General features: G+C 29.1%; 1 long non-coding RNA gene across 1 annotated transcript; it reads right to left on the bottom strand.

Moving 5' to 3' along the window:
- Positions 1 to 17,994: 17,994 nt before the first annotated feature.
- On the bottom strand, positions 17,995 to 18,933 carry LOC123219917. The gene is made up of 2 exons (XR_006502947.1): positions 18,456 to 18,933; positions 17,995 to 18,277 (listed from the first exon to the last, which is right to left on the bottom strand). It is a non-coding gene; the product is annotated as an uncharacterized LOC123219917 (long non-coding RNA).
- Between the last annotated feature and the right edge of the window lie 3,145 nt (positions 18,934 to 22,078).

Here is a 22,078-nt window from a genome sequence, read left to right as displayed (position 1 = left end):
GCTTTGTAATTTTCAATAACATAGTTATGACACAAAGATTGAGGTAGTATTACTTAATTTTTTTCATCTTTTCAGATTTTTTTTAAGAATAATTCAGAAATATTAGAAATGATCTTGTAGATATATTAATTAAAATAGCAAAAAAAAAAAAAAAAAACTATCAATCCAATTTTACTGATACAATTTTCTGTCAATATTTGTTAGAATGCAGCCAAAAAAAAAAAAAAAAGAAACCCTTATAATAAAGTGTTGCTGCAAATTCCTCTTTGTGATGTAAAATAGGATATTGCTTTATTTGGTGTATAAATAGTGATGTATTCTTATATTAAGTAATTTTTAGTCTCTTCTCTGTTCCTTTGTTATGTTTCTTCACACTACTCATTCGATTATACCGTTTTCTTTTGCTCTATTCTTAGATTTCTTTTCTTATAATCATCAGTGTTCTATAACCAGTACTGTTGAGTTGTTTGTGCACTATTTTTCACAAATCTTCAGTTCTTCAATCTGTCATTTTCTGTTCATGGTATCAAAGCCACTGACTAAAGTCTATGGATGATTTTTTCTGCTTTTCTGAGTGTTTCAAACACACCTAAGATGAATTTTTCTGGCGATCTTGCATCTGAGAAAGTGATGAGTCAATTCAGTGGTAGCAATATGTAGACAAATTTTTGATACACATATGATGTATTATTATATGATTGAATATTATTCTATCTTTAATTTAACTAATTACATAATAATATATTATTTGCATACTTAAATTATATTAAAAAAAAATATGAACGCATAGTTTAATTGATTTAGTGGTTTGTTCACTAGCTAATCTGCAACCGATCAGTCCTAAGTTGACTGAAGAAAGCTACAAACACTTAGAGCACAAATCCTATTTGCAGTTGGAGCGTACAATCTGGAAGACCATCTAACAAGTCTTATCTGTTGCCCTAAAGCCTTCATAATTGTTAAAAACTGAAGGATCTAGTGTTAACAAAAGAAGTAATTCACAATATAGGCATATAGCTACGTGTTAATCATCACTTAAAAATATGTTGCAAACTTTGAAAAAAGCTTCAATAAGTATGAGTGAGTAATTTAGAAAAACGAAAGAAATAGCTGGTGCATTAAACTCTAGTGGTCAAATGATAACAGAAGAAGAATTAATAAATTTGATCCTAGATGGTACAGGGTCTAAATCTTATCCTGTTGTTCTCAACGTAACTGCTAGATTAGACTCGCTGGAAAAATTAGTTTGTCTTAAGCTAAAATGTTTCTACAAAAATTTGAGCATAAAATGAATAAGAACACAAGTCAAAGCTTTTATATTCAGGAAATGGATGGCAAACCTAGCAGTTAGAAAGACCGATGTTAGAGAAGTAGGAAATAATAAAGTGTTTAGAACCACCAGGAGATATTGTAATGTGGGGTATCTTATATTGAAACACGTATTATACAAAACCAATTAATTTGCATTAAAGTCTAATCCACCACACTAATATACCACTTACTTTACTCACTTTTATTAGATGTGAGACTTTTTTTGTTTTTAGTCTCCAACATCCTTCCTCAAGTGTAACCACCATAGACTGTTAGACCTATCATTTAACTAAGTTCAATTTTTAGATAGATGTGTTATCACTTGTATCAACGAACATTTTAAGAGTATTAGGCTTGTTGTCTGACTTGTGCTTTGATACTATGTCAAAAATATATTGAGTTTATAAGTGTAAATATTGAAACCCGTATTACATGAAATCAATTGGATTGTGTTAAGATCCAATCCACCACACTTATATATCACTTATTTTACTTACTTTTATTAGATGTGAGACTTTTTTTTGGTCTCCAATACTAGCTAATTCTATAGTGAGTATTGGGCAATTTATTGGATCAAATCAGATTGGAGTAAAGGATAATTTTGGAGTCTCGAGTCATCATGATTTAGGACAACTAGTGGTAGGAAAAGGCAGAGGAAAGAACTTTTTAAATCCTAGGAATTTTTGTCAAGTTTGTGGGGGAAATGGGTCACATTGCACTATACTGTTATCATAGGTTTGATTTGACCTATAAGGCCAAAGGACTATTTCCCATCCAGGTTTTAGTCTAATCTCAAAAATACACCCACGATAAATGAAAAACTCAAACACCCATCCATAGACTAACTGCTATTAAAACTTTCAATTAGAAGTAAAGGTAAAATTGTTATTTTACCCCTAAACTCTAAAACCTTTTCCTCTTAGTTTAAAAAACTAACAATTTTTTGTCATGATTTAACTTTGAAAAATTCACTTTCCTCCTCCCTCCCAATTTCTAGGTTTCATCTCTAATGACTTAGAAAATTCAGTTGTCGATTAGAAAGAAGAGACAATCTTCTCTAATGAAGGATGATATTTTGTTGTCCAAATTTAGACAACAAAGTGTCATCCATATTGTGAAGAAGTGGTGAATGATGACGCTTTGTCATCCTTTGTGGTGATGGGTGGTCGTCTTTTATCATCCTTCATGGCTAGATCTAGAAGATAGACAGAAAGCGTTGACCGTTAGTCGGAATGGTAGTAGTTGGAGAAAAGAAACAAACCTTAAAGGTGAAATCTAAACTTTTCAAACTTCAAGAATGAGAGATGAAGTGTTAGTTTTTAAAACCTAAGGGGAAATGATATTAACTTTTAAAATTTTAGGGTTTAGTAATAAAATGATGATTTTATCTCTGCCTCTAATTGAAAATTTTAACAATAGATAACTCATAAGTGAGTGTTTAAGTTTTTATTTGTCATGGGTGTTTTTTTGAGATTAGACTAAAACTTGGGCGGGAAATAGTCATTTGGCCAACCTATAATGAAAGTATGGGTAACCCACAAATGCATTATGAGAATAGACAAATTTTGACAGTTCTAGTCTAGGTTTGTTTATTCCAAAGTACCAAAATATGAATCTCACCCCTACACACAGAACACAATTTATACCAATTACCCTTATCCATACACAAACACAACACACCCATAAACCACCAACTCTCACCAAACCTTCATTCAAGTTGATATCTTATTTTATAACAACTTAGTCATACCTCACAAAAAAACCCTTATCCTAACCAAGTCAATTCACAACAAACCTCAGCCAACATTGTTGTCAGTCTTGTAGTAGTTTTAGATTCTGAATTGTATATGGATTTTGGTGCTATAGACCATGTTATTTCCAATCCCTAACAACTCTCCATGAAAGCCACCTGAAATGGATAACACCAACTCCAGGTTGGCAATAGTGAGTGTCTAGACATTCCATACATAGGTTCAACTCTCTTACCCTATGTTATTCCTAATAGACCTTTATTTTTGAAAAACAAACTTTGTGTGCCTAAAATTATAAAAGAACTTGCTTATTATCTCAAAGTTTACAAAGCATAATAATGTCATCGTTAAATTTTCCTCTAATTTGTGTGTTGTAAAGGACTTGAAGTCAAAGACAATTTTGCTTTAAGGCTTACTTGAGAATGGGTTATATCAACTCAAGACATCCCTTTCAACAGCTTCCTACGTTTCTCAACAGTAGCCCCTCAAAATGTCTCACTATAATAGTACCTATTCTAGCAAATAGACAATTTGTCTTGATGAGTAATTCTAATTTTGCATTGAATTTTGTTTTAAATGTTCGAAAGACTAATGTTTTACTTGACATATAAGATTATGGAACCTGTATAATAGAATTGCTGCTATTGTGTTTAAACTATTCCTTTTTCTCAAATATTATGCAAATAAAATTCCTTTTTGTGAATATTGTCAATTTGGCAAAATATTGAAAAACCCAAAATGACTAATAATCCTAAAGGAGTGTAAATGAGATTATTTAAAAACTTTAACCAAATAAAATCTTTCAAACAATTATTCTAACAAAATCAATCATTTAAACAATTTCAACAAGGATAGTCAAACTAAATCAATGTCTAACAAATTTACTCATGCAATCAAACATAGACAATACTCAATAATTTATCAAAAACATACAATACAAATATAATGCATAAAGTAAAGAGAGTAGGGAAAGGAAATACTCAATAATTTATAATGGTTTAAAACTTTCTCTTCCAAATCTCCTTCACCCATTTCATCAAGTAATTCACTTAAAGTTTTACTCGTAAATTCTTTAGAATTGTGCCCACCAAAATAGTTTATCTGAAATTTTACCCAAAAGAGTTTTTGTATGGAAAAATAAATGTAAAATGCCTTTACAAGGTTGATACAAGAAGTGAGCATAAGTGTATATCTCAAGAATTTGAGTTATGAGTTTTTGAGAGAGAAATTAGAGAAGAAAAAAGTATAAGCTTTTACATTAATAATCTCTAACCTATTTCCCATTAAAGAATCTTCAATTTATACTCTTGGATAACTGAAATAGTTCATATAACCATTGGTTGAAATAATATATCTGTTGAGCATTGAAAACAACAATTTCTTCATGAATCTATGAGACACACGTACATGTGTCATTTAAAATTTTACTTTTTCATGCTCAATCAATCCTTAGTCAGAGCTCCCAATGGTCAGATTTTCTTCTCGAAAAATGCATGCATAGGTGTTCCATGATGAAGCATAGGTGTTCTATCCTCATATGTGATTTTTTTCTCAAAAATTTTAAAAGCTTGAATGGGGAATCGAACGAGAAGCAAATGGTTGAATTTTTGCATACACATGTGCATGTGTCTGGTTTGACCTTGTTAACTTTGCCAAAATTGCACAAACAGGCTACACGGTCACTTTTTCTCTTGTTTGGCTTAACATAAAGGTGTGTAGGCATGATACACGAGGCGTGTATGTTTTGTTTTTGCATTTTTTAATTCATGTCTACTTGATAATGTTTTTCACACATTCCTTGGACATTATTACACATTCAAACTTGTGTTTTTAGTATTATTAAAACACCTAAGGGTCCAATAAAACTTACCAATTTTCCTTTCCATTGTCCAATATAAAAGCTTCTATTCTCTTAAGTTAATTCATAGTGATGTTTGGGGGCCTACACCATATGTTACACCTAAAGGATATAGATTTAATGTGCACTTCTTAGATGATTACTCTTGTTTTACTAGGTTGTTCTTTTTAAAGTCAAAGTCACAGGTCAAATCAATTTTTATAGGCTTCCACAAATTAGTGGAAAGACATATTGATACAAAACTGAAGTCCTTACAATATGATTGGGGAGCAGAGTATAGAAGCATTATCTCTTATCTTCATAGTTAGAGGATTATTGTCAAATATCCGTACCCTTATACACACCAACAAAATGGTAAGGTAGAAGAAAAACATAGACACATTGTTGAATTAGACCTAGTTCTGTTATCACAAGTTGGAATGCCCTTCACATTCTAGTGGACAACCTTTCAAACTTTAATTTTCTTAATGTATAAACTGCCATCCACGAGCTTGAGTCAGAATTCACCCTTCCAAGTGTTGTTCAAAACAAGTTTAGATTATACCTATCTTAGAAACTTTAGATGTAGTTTTTAACTTTCCTTAAATTATATAATAGACACAAATTTGACTATAATTATTGAAGGTGTGTTTTCACAGGGTATAGTCTCAACACAAAGGCTACAAGTGTCTTAGCTCCTAAAGAAAGATTCACATAGTTGCCAAAATCAAATTCAATGAAACTGAATTCCTTTTCAAAACTAGACCTAAATTTAGGGAGTTTGGAACCAAGTCAGATTTGAATTTTCACCTTGACACTAGACACAATTTGTTTTTTCCTTCTTAACTAAAGCAGTCATCACAAGAGCCTAAAAATGATACATTCAATTCAAGTGAAACGAAAACAAAAATGATCAAGACACCCAGTCTTGAACAACAGTATTCACAAAATTCACACAGTAATAATCATAGTCTTTCCTTAACATCAGAACAAACTTATCCCTCACCTAATGAAGTTACTCATCAAACTAATAACAATTTAGTCAACATAGAAAATCCGTTTCCAGAAAACCAATCCCAAAATGTTCTTGTTCCAAAAAACACCAACATAAATAAGTAATTACATGACACATATTCCCCTCATAGTGACATTTGACCCATACTCTATATAGACCTAGAAGTAGTGCCACTACAAAAAAACATACAAATAGTAACTAAATTTTTTACTACTAATTAAAAATAATTGTAAAAACTGACTTAGAGCAACTAAAATGAATTTAGTCACAAAGAATTAATTACATTTTTTTAACCCTCACTTTTCCAATGAAAGGAAACAATAGACTACTAAAATTAACTTTTTCCAACCAATTTTTTAGTTGCAAATAATTATGTTTTTGCAACTAAATATTTAGTTGCAAAATAGAGGTAAACTTTGTCCAACTTTTAGGCGCCTTATGTTCCAGTTAGAGAGAAATTTTTAGTAAATAAATTATTATGTTAGCCATTAAAATTTTAGTTGTAAATAAATTTGTTTGACAACTATAACGTTAGTCGTGAAATGTGTAACTAAAATTAATTTTTTACAACTAATTTTTAGTTGCAAGTAATTTTGTTTTGACAACTAAGTGTTTTGTTGTAAAATAATTTAATCTTTTTAGCCCTCCACATTCTCATGAGAGGGAAATTGGTGATAACTAAATTGTTATTTTGTCTAAAATTTTAATTGTAAATAAATTTGTTTGACAACTATAACTTCATTCACAAAATACAGTTTACAAAATATGAAACATACTAGTAGTAACTAAATAAACAAGTCATGTAAAATATAAGAAAACATAGAAACAACAATTTAATTTTGAGTCGGTTAGAGAAGAAAATTAAAAGATGATTAGCTAGTGGTGTTGAACCATTAAAATGTATTTGATTATTAAGTTTTCAATATAAAATTATGTCAATATATTCTTATCTTCTAATTAAATTTATATTTAAATGATTAAAAAATATTTTTTATTATTATTTTCATCCATAATAATTGATGTACTCTCAGGACCTCGAACCTAGCCAATTAGATTTGAATTGGTTTTTGGTTTGATTCAAATTGAATCAAATTGAAGTTTCAGTTTGAGAGCTCGATTAAAGTTTGACTTAAATTCTCATTCGATGATATTGTTTATCTCTTATTCTTTCTTTTAATGATATTATTCATCCTACTGGTGATACTATTCATCCAATCAATGATCCTATTTATCCCTTAAGTAATATTATTTAATATGCTGATAATATTATTCCTCCCACTAATAATCTTCTAAAGACATCTCTCATTAGTTTAAATTCAGTTCAAATTCAATTTGATATTAAATATAATATTAATAAGTATGATATTATTAATAAAATTAATAAATTGAATATAATATAATATTATTATTAGTAAATATATTAATAATTTATTATGATGTATGATTATAATATTATTATTTTAAAAAGTAAATATAATGGTAAAATTTTGTTAAAGAAGTCACTTTGTCATGGGTGTGGAATTCCTTATGCCACTTCAACCTTCAGCCTCACACATTTCCAAATTTCTTCTTCTTGTGTTGCACCTTCAGTCTAACACATCTTCAAATTTCCTCTTCTTGTGTCACACCTTCAACCTTAACATCTCCAAATTTCCTCTTCTGCTCAGGTAAGTTGATCAATCTCTTTCTCTTTTAATAATTTCTTCTCATTTTCTCAATTCTCTTCTAATTTGATTATAGTCATCTTTTCATATTTTATCAATTGATCCTAATACTTGATAAATTTGATAACCCTAGAATGTTAGTTGAAACCCTAGGCCTAATGGTGATTGTGTTCAATAACTGTTGGTTGCATATTTGATGAAGGTGTGAGACTGTTGTACAAGAACAATATGAGCAATTCAAATTATTTTTTTACATATATAAACAACATAACCAACCTGAAATTTAAAAATGTGTTTTCAAAACAAACAAATTAAAGAATCCAAAACTAATTGGAATTGAATGATTGAAAATAATGTAAAAGAGTGTTAGCAAGATAGATTCTAGACACCTAATTCTTTATCTTTTTCATAAATTAAATGAGCTAGCTAGATAGACACAAACTTGTTATATTTGGTCCAGTTAATCTCATGTTAGATAAGAAAATAGTACTGCAATGGTGATAATTTAAAAGTCATAAAATTGTTTATAATGTAAAATACAACAATTGAAAGATGTATCCCACAAAATCCTAAGAGAATCATCTCAAAAAAGTTTTAGAAGATATTCAAATGTTTATTTGAAAAAATAATACGGAAAAAGACTGAAAAAGAACCAAAAACATCCAAACAAAAATGATTAATTGAGAGATGCCTCACTTCCCGAATGAATTATGGGCAAAATAAATGTCAAATGTGTAATTTTGTAATGGGCTGTGATGACGAGATACCCATTGGAATTTTGTTTTTGGTGCTACCAAAATTTTGATGATGAGATACCCAAATTGTGACGATGGCCCAATTGTAATGTGTTCATTTGAGCAAAAATGAAATTTATCAAACCTCAACAATTTAAAACAATTAGAATGCGATATCTTAGTTGCATGGGCATATCACTAACAAATAGAAATTAGAATCAACATAAACCACATCAAAATGTTTAGTGATATATCTAGAAACCTTGAAAGTCATAATGGTTAACTACATCAAGGGTGAACTTTCTCTTGACCTCATTAACTTTGAAAACTTTGCCAACTCAATGTCAATCACTATTGTTGAACTCACATATAACCAAAATGGTTATTCTTCAAGTGATCATACTGGTCATGACTAGCGTTCCCTAACAACCACTTCTTAAATCCCATTTGCATCTCAACATTTCCCAACAACCACTTCTTTAATCCCCATTTACATCTTCACACTCATAACAACCACTTCTTAAATCTCATTTTGCGTCTTGGTCACTAAGTTCATTGCATTCCTCATAGTGATTATCTAGTGAGCTAATGTTGTCATGTATTATAACATCACTTAAAATGTTTGGTACTTGATGTATTTGTACTGATTTAATTCTAAAATTGGTGTTTTTACCTTGGGTACCAAAGATGGTCTTAGGACACATTATTTTCTGTCATTAAAGCAAGACATGCTAGCTAAAACTTAGAGATTACTTTCTTTCCATACAAATGAGAGGAACAATTGAATTGTTGAAAGGAGTGAAGTCGATAAGAGCATATATGTTTCTTACTAATAAGGGTGATGAAAACTAGATTTAATTTATCCTATTTTATTCAAGAAAATTAGAAGATATCATCATCATCACTTATCTCCATAGGAAGGAGGAACAAATTCCATATGACATTCAAGTTTAACCTTTTTTATTTACATCCATTTTTGATATAATTGGTGAATGAATTATGTATATGTAATCCCTTTTGGTACAATCATTCCTATCATCAAACTACTTTATAAACTTAACCCTTATCAACAATATTTTCTCAATGATATAATGAAATTCTATATATTAAAACATGTTATACAAATTAATGCACACAAAGCCCATGTACATTCTCTCTAATAACAAATTCTAAAATACATTTTCTAAAATTCCAATGTGTAGATTCTAAGTATTGTTAACTATTTGAGCATGATTCCTATAGTTATCCTTAGGACAGCTAATTTTTTAATTTATAGATGAAATTAAATAATTATTAATCTTTAAAATTATAATATGTAGAAATATAATGTAACGGTTCACTGATAACATTTAGTGTATACATTTATAACTTTAAAATTATAATAATTTTTGTGGTTTAGATATCTAATAAATATAGATGATAATTGATTAGTTGTCTTATATGGAAAATTTAAATTTTCTGCTCTTGTATAATTAACTAGCAATCATGGAACATCTACATTATTCAATAAAATTGCTTTTTTTTTTTTTTCTCTTTTCCATTCTTGTAGATGTCACTTAGGATTAGATGCATTTATTTATTCAATTAACTTGACAATAGATAAAAGATGAATTTATTTGTCTAATAGGTTGTGCAAAGAATAGGTTAAAAGAATTGACTCATTTATTGACATTGCAAAATATCACTTAGATAATGAGAGGAAGACTTGTTGCTGAGGTAAAGATTGTTTAAATACAAGATTACATGATCAAATTACTATTCAAAGACATTTGTATTGGTACAGTTTTTCCAAAAGTTATGATAAATTATTGATATTTCATGGGGACAACACAAATCAAGGCTACAATCTAAATGACATGTTTACTGATGAAATGTATAACTAAGTTGAAGACAAAGATGAATGCATCAAAATATTGAATGATGCATGTGATCTAGTAAACATGCATATAGATTCAAGCTTTAGAGAATCAACAGATATGGGTGATAGTACAAACAACAATTAACAATACAAACTTTGAGAAGTTTGATAATTTACTTGCTAAACTTTGATACGAATTATATCTAGGGTGCACAAATTTTTCAATACTAGAATTTATTGTGAAATTAATGCATATAAAAGTCATCAATCATATGACCAACAAATCATATGACATGATTCCCCAGTTATTGAAGAGTGTTTTTCCTAATAGTTCAAATCTTCCAGTGTCATACTATGTAGCTAAAAAGATGTTTCAAGAATTAGGATTAGGATATAAATCAATTCATGCATGTGAATTTGATTATGCTATATTTTGGAAAGAGTATGCAAAAGTTGATAAATGTCTGATTTGTGATGTGTCTAGGTATAATATTGATGAAAGGAAAGGCAAAACAATTCCCCATAAGATATTGTGTTACTTTCCATTGTAACCTAGATTGTAGAGACTATATATGTCAAGACACATGACTTTTGATATGAGGTGGCATAAGAAAAAACAACTTCATATAGAAGATGTGTTGAGGCATCCAACTAATTTTGAAGCATGGCAAGATTTTGGCAAGATATATCCTAGTTTTGCACTTGATCCATCGTATGGTTTTAATCCTTTTGGAAACATAAGTAATTTTTATAACATGTGGTCAGTGACACTTGTCCCATACAATTTACCCTTGTGAAAGTGTATGAAAGATCTACATTTTATGATGTCATTGCTAATTCTAGGACCTAAAGTACCTAGAAGAGATATTAATGTATTTTCACATCTATTAATTGATGAATTAAAAGAGTTATGGGATGATGGTGCACAAATCTATGATACGTTTAATGGATAACATTTTTTTTACTTATTGCCAAGTGGATAGTAAATGATTTTCCTGTCTTAGGAAATTTGTTTGGTTGGAAAACCAAAGACTATAAGGCTTGTTCAGTTTGTAATGAAATTACTTTATTACAATTGTTGAGAAGTAAAATATGCTACATGGGCCATTGATGATTCTTGTCTATAGATCATCCTTAGAGGAAAAACAAGCAATTTGATGTGAAAGGAGAATATAGACCTTCACCAAAGATATTCTTAGGATATGAAATTTTTCAACAACAAGATAATGTTGAAAATGTGTGTTATAAGAAAAATCCAAAAAATGTTAACATACTTAGAAAAGGATAACATACTTTTGATGAATCCAATTGGACAAGAAAATGTATATTTTTTGAGCTGATATGTTGGTCTAAACTTAAAATTGGACATTGTCTTGAAGTTATGCATATTGAGAAAAATATATGTGATGACATCATTGATACATTGTTAAACATTGAAGAGAAATCAAAAGATACTGATAAAGTTTGGCAAGATTTGACAGATATGAAAATACATAAAGAGTTACACTTGTAAACTCATGGTGATATGTATTTGAAACCATATAAATGTTATACTCTAACATTAGATGAAAGAAGATAATTTTATCAGTTTTTAAAATTAGTTAAATTTTAATATGGGTATATGACTAATATTTCCTAAAATGTCAATGTCAAAGATGATAAGGTAATTGGATTAAAAATTCATAATTATCATATGTGAGATACGTCAATACTCGTGTAAAGATGTTTGTATAACATTTGTTGAACTATCTCACTTTTTTCAATAAATATATGTTAGGACTTTGTCTATAAATGATCTAAACTTGGTGGTCCTGTTGGATATCAATTGATGAATCCAATAGAAAGGTATTTGCGAAAATTGAAAAAATATGTTAGAAACAAAGCTAGACCAAAAGATTCTATTGTGGACGCTTACATTGTGAATGAAGTTTTAAGTTTTTGTTTAATGTATCTTTAGAGAATTGAAACTAGATTTAATCGAGTAGAGATAAATGATGACAGTTGACTTCACCAATCACATATAGATCTTTCAATATTTTCACAAAAAGGTCATCCATGAGGTTCAATGCAAATAATTCAACTTCCCCTAAAAGAATTGAAAGAAATTCATTGTTACATCTTGAATAATTGTGAAAAGCTACAACCTTTTCTAGAGTAAGTCACTTTCAATTTCAATTTGTTTTATAAAAATGGATAGGTTTTTATTTTATGTTAATTACCATAAAAAAAAACTTTTCTTTTCTTATTGTCCTATAAATAGTGAACACATAAAGGAGTTAGAGGCACAATATTGTGATAACGTATACCAAGGACATGAACAATTATTCCCAAAATGGTTTGAAGATCGTACAAGTAAACATATTTTAGAAAATTTGACATAATATTTAAATTATCAGTTATTTGTTTTATCTACGTCAAAGCCAATGTTTTTGTGTAAATGAACACCTTGCATGTTGGAGGATCTAATGAAAGAGCTAAACAACTTTATTCATTATCTTGTGCCCTTGACTTTTGGGTGAATTTGTTGAACAATTGTATTGTCAATGGAGAGCGTTTTCATAACAAAAATCAAGAAAATTGTTAAGTCAATTAAAATAGTGGAGTGATAGTAGCAAGAGAGCATGATAGTGAACCAATTGAGTTTTTGGTGTTTTATTTTGTATCTTAGAACTAAAATATATATATGGATTTTGGACTATATTATCAAAATGTGATTGGCTTGACACAGATGAAAAAAAAATACAAAAGGATTATCATCTCACATGCATTAATATTGGCAAGTTTTGGTATAAAAATGACCTTTTTATACTTGCAATTCAAATCCAATGATTATTCTACGTTAATGATTACAGGTATAGGGCTCATTGGAAAAGTGGTTCGAAAAGCTCAACAAAGAAACTTATGGGATATACAAGAGATGGATAACACAAATGAAAAAGAAGTGAATGTCATTCATATGAAACTATAAAATGAATCTTTTCAAAGTGAATGGATTGTACAAGAAGATGAATTAAATAGTAGACAATTCTATAGAATTGATATTGATCCAGACTTAGTTGATTCAAGTAATTTTCATGATGTTATTGAAGTTGTAGAAGTTGATGTTGATATTGAGAACGAAGATAAAATAATAATTGATTATTGTAGTGATATTGATGAAAACTTAATTAGTGATGCTGAGAATAAATGAAAAATGGTGTGAAAGAAATAACACATTAGTTTTCTTTAATGAATAATTGGATGATTATATCATTTTCAAATTTAAAACATTGTTTCATGTATTGTAAAAAAAAAAAAGAAATTATTCTTGATATTTCTATTTTTGATTTCTATTTTATAGATTCTAATTATGACTATTGGTACAGGAAGAAATATTGCAAAGAAATACAAATCAAGTTATGAGGATAGAGAGAATAATCAAGTTACAAGGATATAAAGTTCATCACCGTCTCGTGAAAAAGATGAAAACACAGGTCAAGATATAAAATTCATTTATTTATCAATGTGCCTTTTAATTTATGTAAATCATGCGTGTTTTAATATAACAATGATTTATACTTTTTAATTGCTTTAGATGATGGAGCAGTTGCTCATATATTCTTTTGTCATCATTTTCTTGTTGGTTTTAGGAAGTTGGGTCCATTAGACCCTCTCAACATGTGATATTGCACATTTAATTTGAAAAGCTTGTTGAACTTAAAATTTCTTTCATAATTTAGACATTTAAGAGATTTCAATGATCAAATGGTAGAAAATTTAAATAGTGCATGTCATGTGGAGTTCTTTTCTAATATTGTTGAATGTGTATGAATATCATTTGTAGGGGCTATTTGAACAAATAAAGTACGAAAAAAGACCTGAAGAGTTAGATGTGAAAGACTTCTACAAGCAACAAAAACCAAGTTGCATATTGACTTGACCATTGAAGAAAGAGTACTCATTGGAGTTAATGCATCTAAATTGACAAATGAATAGGTATTGTGGTGTGGAACTTTGCATCAATATGGGTTCTAACTTGGAAAAAATACCTGTAAATATTGTTAACCAATTCATTGCACCTATTATAGTAATTATCCTTATAACTTTATTCTTATTTTCATTTGGTGAACCTAAAAATAATATCTAATAAACTTACATGGATTTATTTATATCTTATATGATTTTAGAGCAAATTTGACATCAATATCAATTAGCCACATGAAATAAAATATCTCAATTATACAGTGTCAAAAAGATTCTATAATTTCAAAAATGCAATGCACAAATATTCAAGGAACATCCTTGTAATTTAGAAATACTATAAAATCAACCGTAAGAAATTAAAGATCAAGAGGACTGTATATATCTTTGTGATCTTTTTGATAGTGAAAAATTTAAGGTATGAAAACATCTTTTCTTTCTTTACTATTTTCTATTGTTATATATTGTAATATACCTTTCGATGTTGTGGTATTAGGAACGATTACAAATATATTCTAACAACCATAAAAGGTTAATATGTAACCATTATGATGAATCTAATAACTTTGTATAATATAAAAAGGAAAAGGTATTTATATCATTTAGAATTTTGGTTTCTCATTTAGTATTAGAATTTATAATATCTTTGATTATTTCCCTTTAATTAGGCTAAACAAATTAGGGAAATTGTTAGACAATTCAATTGTTTCATAATGTTTATTTGAGTATCAAGAAAGGGTGGGTTAATCACGAAGCTATACCATATGATATGAAGGTATATTTAAAAGAATATAGATATCTAACTATGTAGTCAATAGTTCATCTAAGATCAAATTATTTATATGTTATTGAAAGGGATGACTAATAATTGTACATATTCTTATGTTAGGACAAAATGTTTGAGTTACAAGAATTTGTAGCTGCAAGATTTGAAGTGTAGAACAAATTTGTGAGGAAGTTACTGAGAAAGTTTAGGATTTAACAAAAATTTTGCATTTTGTCTGTCCCAACAACATGCTTTAAATGCTTTATTAGAAGAAACCATAGAGTTGAGAAATGAAGTTGAAGAACAAAAAACAAAAATTAAAAAATTAGAGGGGCAACAAAAATGTTCAACAACAAGAACAAAAAATCAAAGAACTTGAAGAACAACAAAACAACTTGATGAATTTGTTGGAAAACTTGATATGAAGTGTGGCACATTCATCTCAATCTCGTCACTCTCTATCTTATTGAGGTTTTTATAAAACTTCAATTTCCAGCTTTTAAGGATTGATACTTGCATGTGCACTTTAAGTTTAGCTATAAATATATGAGTTTCTTATTGTTAGTTAGCTATAAATACCTTTATTTTTATTTGAAAATATGAGTTTAGGTATTTTAGGTTGAATATGTGGGAAAACTTTTTGACTTTTTGGTTATGCACATATGAAAGTGTTGGTTTTATATTTAATGAAATATATTTATATGCACTACAAAAACAAAACTGAGAATAACAAGAGGAAAATAAATATTTAATTGTTATAAGTACCATTTTATGATTTTACCAACAAATTATTTATACTTCTATTAAAAGTAAGTAGATTTATTACTTTAATAAGGGAAAAATAGTTGTTAAAATTTTATTTTCCATCGTTAAAAAATTTTAATGACAAGAAAAATTTTGTCATCATCATTCGTTATAACTTCTTATGTTAAAAGTATTCCTATTGTTAATAATTATAACGATAGGCAATGACAGGAGCTTTTCCCAAGTTAAAATCTTTTAACGACGGAAAATAAACTTTTAACTTCAATTTTTCTCTCGTTAAAGTCATAAATTTAGTTAGTTTTAATGTGAGTATAAATAATTGATTGCTAAAATCATGAAAATAATATTTATGTCGATTGGATTTTTATTTGCTCGTTATTTTCCTTTCGTTATTGCCAATTTATTTTGTAGTAATGGTTGTTTAATAATTAAAACATATATTGTCTTATGAACATATAAATGTGTTTCTTATATGTAACAAAAGAGTTATATATTATGATATTATTCGAATAATTGTGATATTGTATCATTTTTTGAAGTATGTATAAAATCAGGAAATTTGAAAAAAAATTATGCCAAAACAAAACCATTGATGTTTAATATTTTTAGTTGGCAAAAAGTAGCATTTTAATAACTATATAAGTAGTTACTAAATATTAAAACTAAAGATAAGCAAATCATTTAAAAATACATTTTACAACTAAGCATTTTTTTTTTTTATAAAAGAAATTATAGTTTATATCTAAATTGATTTAGTTGCTAATGACATTCATCTGTGACTAAGTTTTTTAGTTGCTACTAATATTCATTTGCATCTAATTGTTTTAGGGGAAATTATCAAAATAAGCCAAAATACCATTCCACTAAGCAAAAATGCCCAAAATCACTATTCCTAACAAAAATACCCATGACTTTTTCTAAAATACCAAAATTACCCTTCCTCTCATTTATATAAACACTTCTCACTCATTATGAGGGGTTAAATAAAATTTTATTAAAATTAGGGGGGCATTTTGATATTAAACATTATAAGAGCATTATACTTTTTCTAAAATACCAAAATTGCCCTTCCCCTTATTTATATAAACCCTCCTCACTCATTATGAGGGTTAAATGAAATTTTATTAAAATTAGGGGGGCATTTTGATATTAGGGGTTAAATGCCAGATTTTCGAAGAATTTTTTAATTGTTGCCATTCTAGGGTATTTCAACTTTCAGAATTCGAATTTCAGTTCTGTTTTTTCGAATTTCACCGTTTTACGATATATCAACTCATATTTTCCAGATTTTCGAAGAATTTTGTGATTGTCGCCATTCTAGGGTATTTCAACTTTTAGAATTCGAATTTCAGTTTCGTTTTTTTGAATTTCATCATTTTACGATATATCTTAAAGTAACGATAATCAAAAAATCATTCGGAGATCTTGAAAATACGAGTCGATATATCCTGAAATGGTGAAATTCGAAAAAACGAAACTGAAATTCGAATTCTATACGTTGAAATACCTTAAAGTGACGATAATCAAAAAATCATTCGGAGATCTTGAAAATACGAATCGATATATCCTGAAATGCTGAAATTCAAAAAAACGGAACTGAAATTCGAATTCTATACTTTGAAATACCTTAAAGTGACGATAATCAAAAAATCGTTTGAAAATCTTGAAAATACGAGTCGATATATCCTGAAATGGTAAAATTCGATAAAACAAAACTGAAATTCGAATTCTATACGTTGAAATACCTTTTAATGTTAATAATCAAAAAATTGATCAGAAATGAATCAATACGAGTCGATATATCCTGAAACGGTAAAATTAAAAAAAATGAAACTGAAATTTGAATTCTAGAAGTTGAAACGTCGAAATTTGAAAAAACGAAAATGAAATTCAAAATCTATACGATAAAATATTATAGAATATGAACAATCGAAAAATCGTTAGATTATTTGAAAAGAAGACTCGATTTATCCTAACACGGGAAAAATCAAAAAAACGGATTTGAAATTCGAACTCTATCAGTTGAATTATCTATGAATGTCACTAACAAAAAAATCATTTAAAAAATTGAAAAAAATGAATCGATATATCATAAAAAGACAAAATACGAAAAAACGCAACTGAAATTCAAAAACACGAATCAATATATCCTATAAACGAAAAAATCGAAATATTAAGTTGAAATTACGTCATTACATCGTAAATTGTGTCAAAAAGCACCAAAATTCAAAAACTCGAATCTCAAATTTGAAAATTACTTATGAAAAAACCCTAAAACAGAAAAAACGGATATAAAATTCGAAAACTACACGATCAGAAACCCTAGATAAGAAAATTCTCAATTTACCCCCTCATGAAAATTCCTTAATTGAAAAGGTCCACTGTTATATGACAAATTTCAAAAAAACCCGCTGTGTTCTAACGAATTTCATCCGGCTCCCCAACATTTAAAAAAAACCACTTTACCCCCCTAAGCCATGGTCAACGTCTGTTGTCGTGGGATAAATCGTTTGCCGTGGGAAACGCTGTTCTCACGATCGGATTGTCGATCCTTTCGGCAGCTATTTTCGGCCAAATTTTGGTTGTTTCGGCCTCCGATTTTCACATAAATCAAATCTACACGTTGTATAACACAAAACCCCTCAATCAATTCAACGAAAACAATCAAGAATCAAAATATTTTAAGCATTGTTCAAACAGTAAACCCTAAAATTTCAAATCAAAAAATCTCAATCAAATCTCAATAATATGAGCAATAACTTGATCCAAACAAGCTTACGAGAGATATACTAACCTTCTTTGCCATTTTCGGTTGTCGGAAAGCAAGAAAATCGGCGGAAATGAGGTTTGTCGTGGGAGAGTGGGTAGCTTTGGAATTTTCTTTGAATTGCACAGTGAAAATCGCAAGATTGTCGTGGGAAGAAATGAAATTTGCTGTGTTTATATAGAGGGGCAGTTTTGTAATTTTTCCAAACCCACGATCTCATGGGAAATTGCAGAAAAACCCAACGTGGGCTAAGGACTCTCCCCGACACCCCAATATTTTAAAAAAGCCACTTTACCCCCGTAACCCATGGTCAATGTCTGCTGACTGTGGGATAAATTGTTTGACCATGGGAAACACTGTTCCACAGTCGGACTGCCGATCCTTTCGACAACCATTTTCGACCAAATTTTGGTCGTTTCAGCCTCCGATTTTCACATAAATCAAATATACACGTTGTATAACATAAAACCCCTCAATCAATTCAACGAAAACAACCAAGAATCAAAACATTTTAAGCATTGTTCAAACCGTAAACCCTAAAATTTCAAACTCGAAAAATCTCAATAATATGAGCAATAACTTGATTCAAACAAGATTACGGGAGATATACTAACCTTCTTTGCCATTTGCGGTTGCCGAAAAACAAGAAAATCGGCGGAAATGAGGTTCGACCGTGGGATGACCGTGGGAAGTGATGAAATTTGCTGTGTTTATATATGGGGCAGTTTCGACATTTCACAAAACCTGGGCATTTTTGCTTAAACTTGAGTTTTTTGGGCAATTTTCTTAGACCTCTTTAATTTTGCCTATTTTTAATAATTTCCCTTGTTTTAATTGCTAATAACATTCCATTGCATCTAATTCTTTTAGTTGCTAAATACATTCGTTTGTATCTAATTTTTTTTTAAGTTGTTAAATACATTTATTTGTGACTATTTTTTTTGATAATGACATTAAAACAATTTTTAATAACAATTCGAAATTAATTAGTTGTGGTATTATTTTCTCAATTGTGATTCTACAACAAATGGCATGATTTACTTGGTGTATAAATGGTAATTTAATCTTGAATCTTGGTATGCTCTAAAATGAAAGATATGAATTCTGTTCAGTAATTTTTAGTCTCTTCTCGGTTCCTTTGCTCTGTTTCTTCACAATACTCATTCGATTGTACAATTTTCTTTTGTTCTATTCTTAGATTTGTTCTTATAATCATTAGTGTTGAGTTCTTAGATTTGTGCAATATTTTCCACAAATCTTTAGTCTTCAATTTGTCATTTTTCCGTTCAAAATTTGGCTACTTGGATGTTTGTATGTTATAAGTTAAATAGTTACCGAGCATTTGAGGATTTTTTTTCTTGTTGTGTCCATCATTTTTCATGTATCATCACCCTTCTCCTATTATTGGTCACACTTTTTTAGCTATATATCCATTCCTTACTTTTCTTGTGTTTTTTAAGTCTACAAGTTGGGTTTTTATTTTTCATGTTATAATGTATTAATTTCTTTCCAAATAATGTACTGAATGTGTTTCTTAAAGTCTTTTGAAAAAAGTTAGGGTGGTTTGTGGGTTTTAAAGGTTCATTATATGGATTTTAGGGTTGTGTTGGTGATTGAAGCGTTTCTGTTATGTTTACAATTTTGTATATGGTTCATTATATGGATTTAAGAGAATAAAAGTGTTTTTGTTATGTTCACAATTTTTTAGGTGATCTAATAGAAAAGATGGTTAGGGGTAGTTGATGAATTCTTCCCAAGGCACGTACAAAATTTACAAAATACTCTTTGGTTGAGTAAAAAGATTATAAAAATTTCGAAATCACATACACAATTAAAGGGGGTTTGTTATTTTTATGTGATTAGGTGGTTTTAATTGATTTAGTCACGTAGGTTGGTTGACACCCTTGGATCAATGGTTTATAGAGTTTTTAGGATTTAGTTGTGCTTTTTGGTTGGATTCATATATTTTGACTAGAAAACTAGGCATTATGCAAGGTTATGTTTTTGGCCAAAACTAATAGATTCAATCGAAACACAAGGAAAAAGAAAAAGTTTGGTTAACAGGGGGTTTCAATGGAAACCTATGGATTCAACCGAAAAAACAATGGTTACAATAAGCATGCATTTTCTAGCCAAAACCTATAGATTAGGCTAAATCACATGTTTTGAATCAAATTCAACCAGAATGTCATAATACTATATTGGCTCCCGAAGACCCTTTAGTTCTAGTTAAACTTGAATAAAAAATTGTTTAACTCATGTTTATTGCACCAAAATTAAGGATAGTTTGAGTTTAGTATAAATAAAAAATAGTTTAACTTGATCTGACTTAAGTTATGTTCAAATTTTTGGTTTAATTATATGGCTCAAATTTTTGGTATGATTTTGTGGTTATTGACAAAATGACATCGTTCTACCTTATAATGAGTAAAACAATATCATTTTATTAATGAGTTGTGAACTCGAATAATGAATTCAAACTACAAATTTTAATCATGAACTTAAGTCAAACTTGATTTGGATTGAGTCAAACTATATTTAGCTCTAGTTTAACTTAATTGGTTTTAAAAATGAGTTAACCCTCCTAGCTTGAACTTGACTCAAATTTAAACGAAACAAATTTAAACTAAGCCTAACCAAACTAAGCTAGTTTTCAAAACGAAATTAGCTTGATTCAGATCCAGCACTAGCAGTCACATTCCATCTCACCGGACTTGATCCCAAGAAATGTTTCTCTCTACCACTTGATGTTGAGAATAAGTAGACACTTTCTTGGGATCAAATTTGGTTAGCTGGAATGGAACTATTCTCACCCATTAATTGAAAATTACTTACATTTTAAAATGTTTGGGACCATGTGTCTATGGTAAGAGATTTTTTACAAATTATTTCTCTTCTTGTGTAGTGTAAAGAATATAGCTAAAGTGACATGTGACTTGAGGTCAATAGACAATTAGTTTTATCTGATAGTTGTAACCAACTTTTGTAATTTGAATGTGTTAGAAATCATGAGGGGAAACCTAACAAAGAATCATGTTAAATTGTTCAAGACCATGTGTTTTGGTAAGTTTGTGTATACTTTCTTTGATCCAATATCTACAACGGTTAAACTAATGCAATATGTATAGTTGTCAAACAAATGAGTGGTGGATACAAGATCAAGTGTGTGTGTGTGTGTGCGCGCGTATATATATATATATATATATATATATATATATTTTGTGGTGGACACTCTTCTTGATTAACATGTTCTTTGTAACAACTTTCTTAGTCGCATTCATTTTCTTGTGTTAGGAGTCTATCTATTATTTTTACACTCTCATCTTCTAGTGTTGAAACCCTTTGAGGAAAAGGAAACAAAAGGATTTCAACACTAGAAGATAGGAGTGTAAAAATAATGGATCAACTCCTAGCATTGGAAGATGAATACGACTAAGAAAGTTGTTATAAAAAACATGAGTCAAGAAAAGTGTCCCTAAATGTCTAACCCAACATTAGTTAGAATAAATGAATTAAGAGAAAAAGACTTAAAAGTGCTATCGTTGGGTGTAGTAGTTTTTTTCTCGAGCTTCCATACCTAGCTCTAAGATAGTGGCTTTACATCTCATTGAACTTGATCTCACAAAAGCATCTTTGTTTACAATGGGATG

The sequence above is a fragment of the Mangifera indica genome, chromosome 7, assembly GCF_011075055.1.
Source record: "Mangifera indica cultivar Alphonso chromosome 7, CATAS_Mindica_2.1, whole genome shotgun sequence".
NCBI lineage: Eukaryota > Viridiplantae > Streptophyta > Magnoliopsida > Sapindales > Anacardiaceae > Mangifera > Mangifera indica.
Note: the sequence above shows the minus strand (reverse complement) of the source record. Positions and strands in the feature narration are given on the sequence as shown.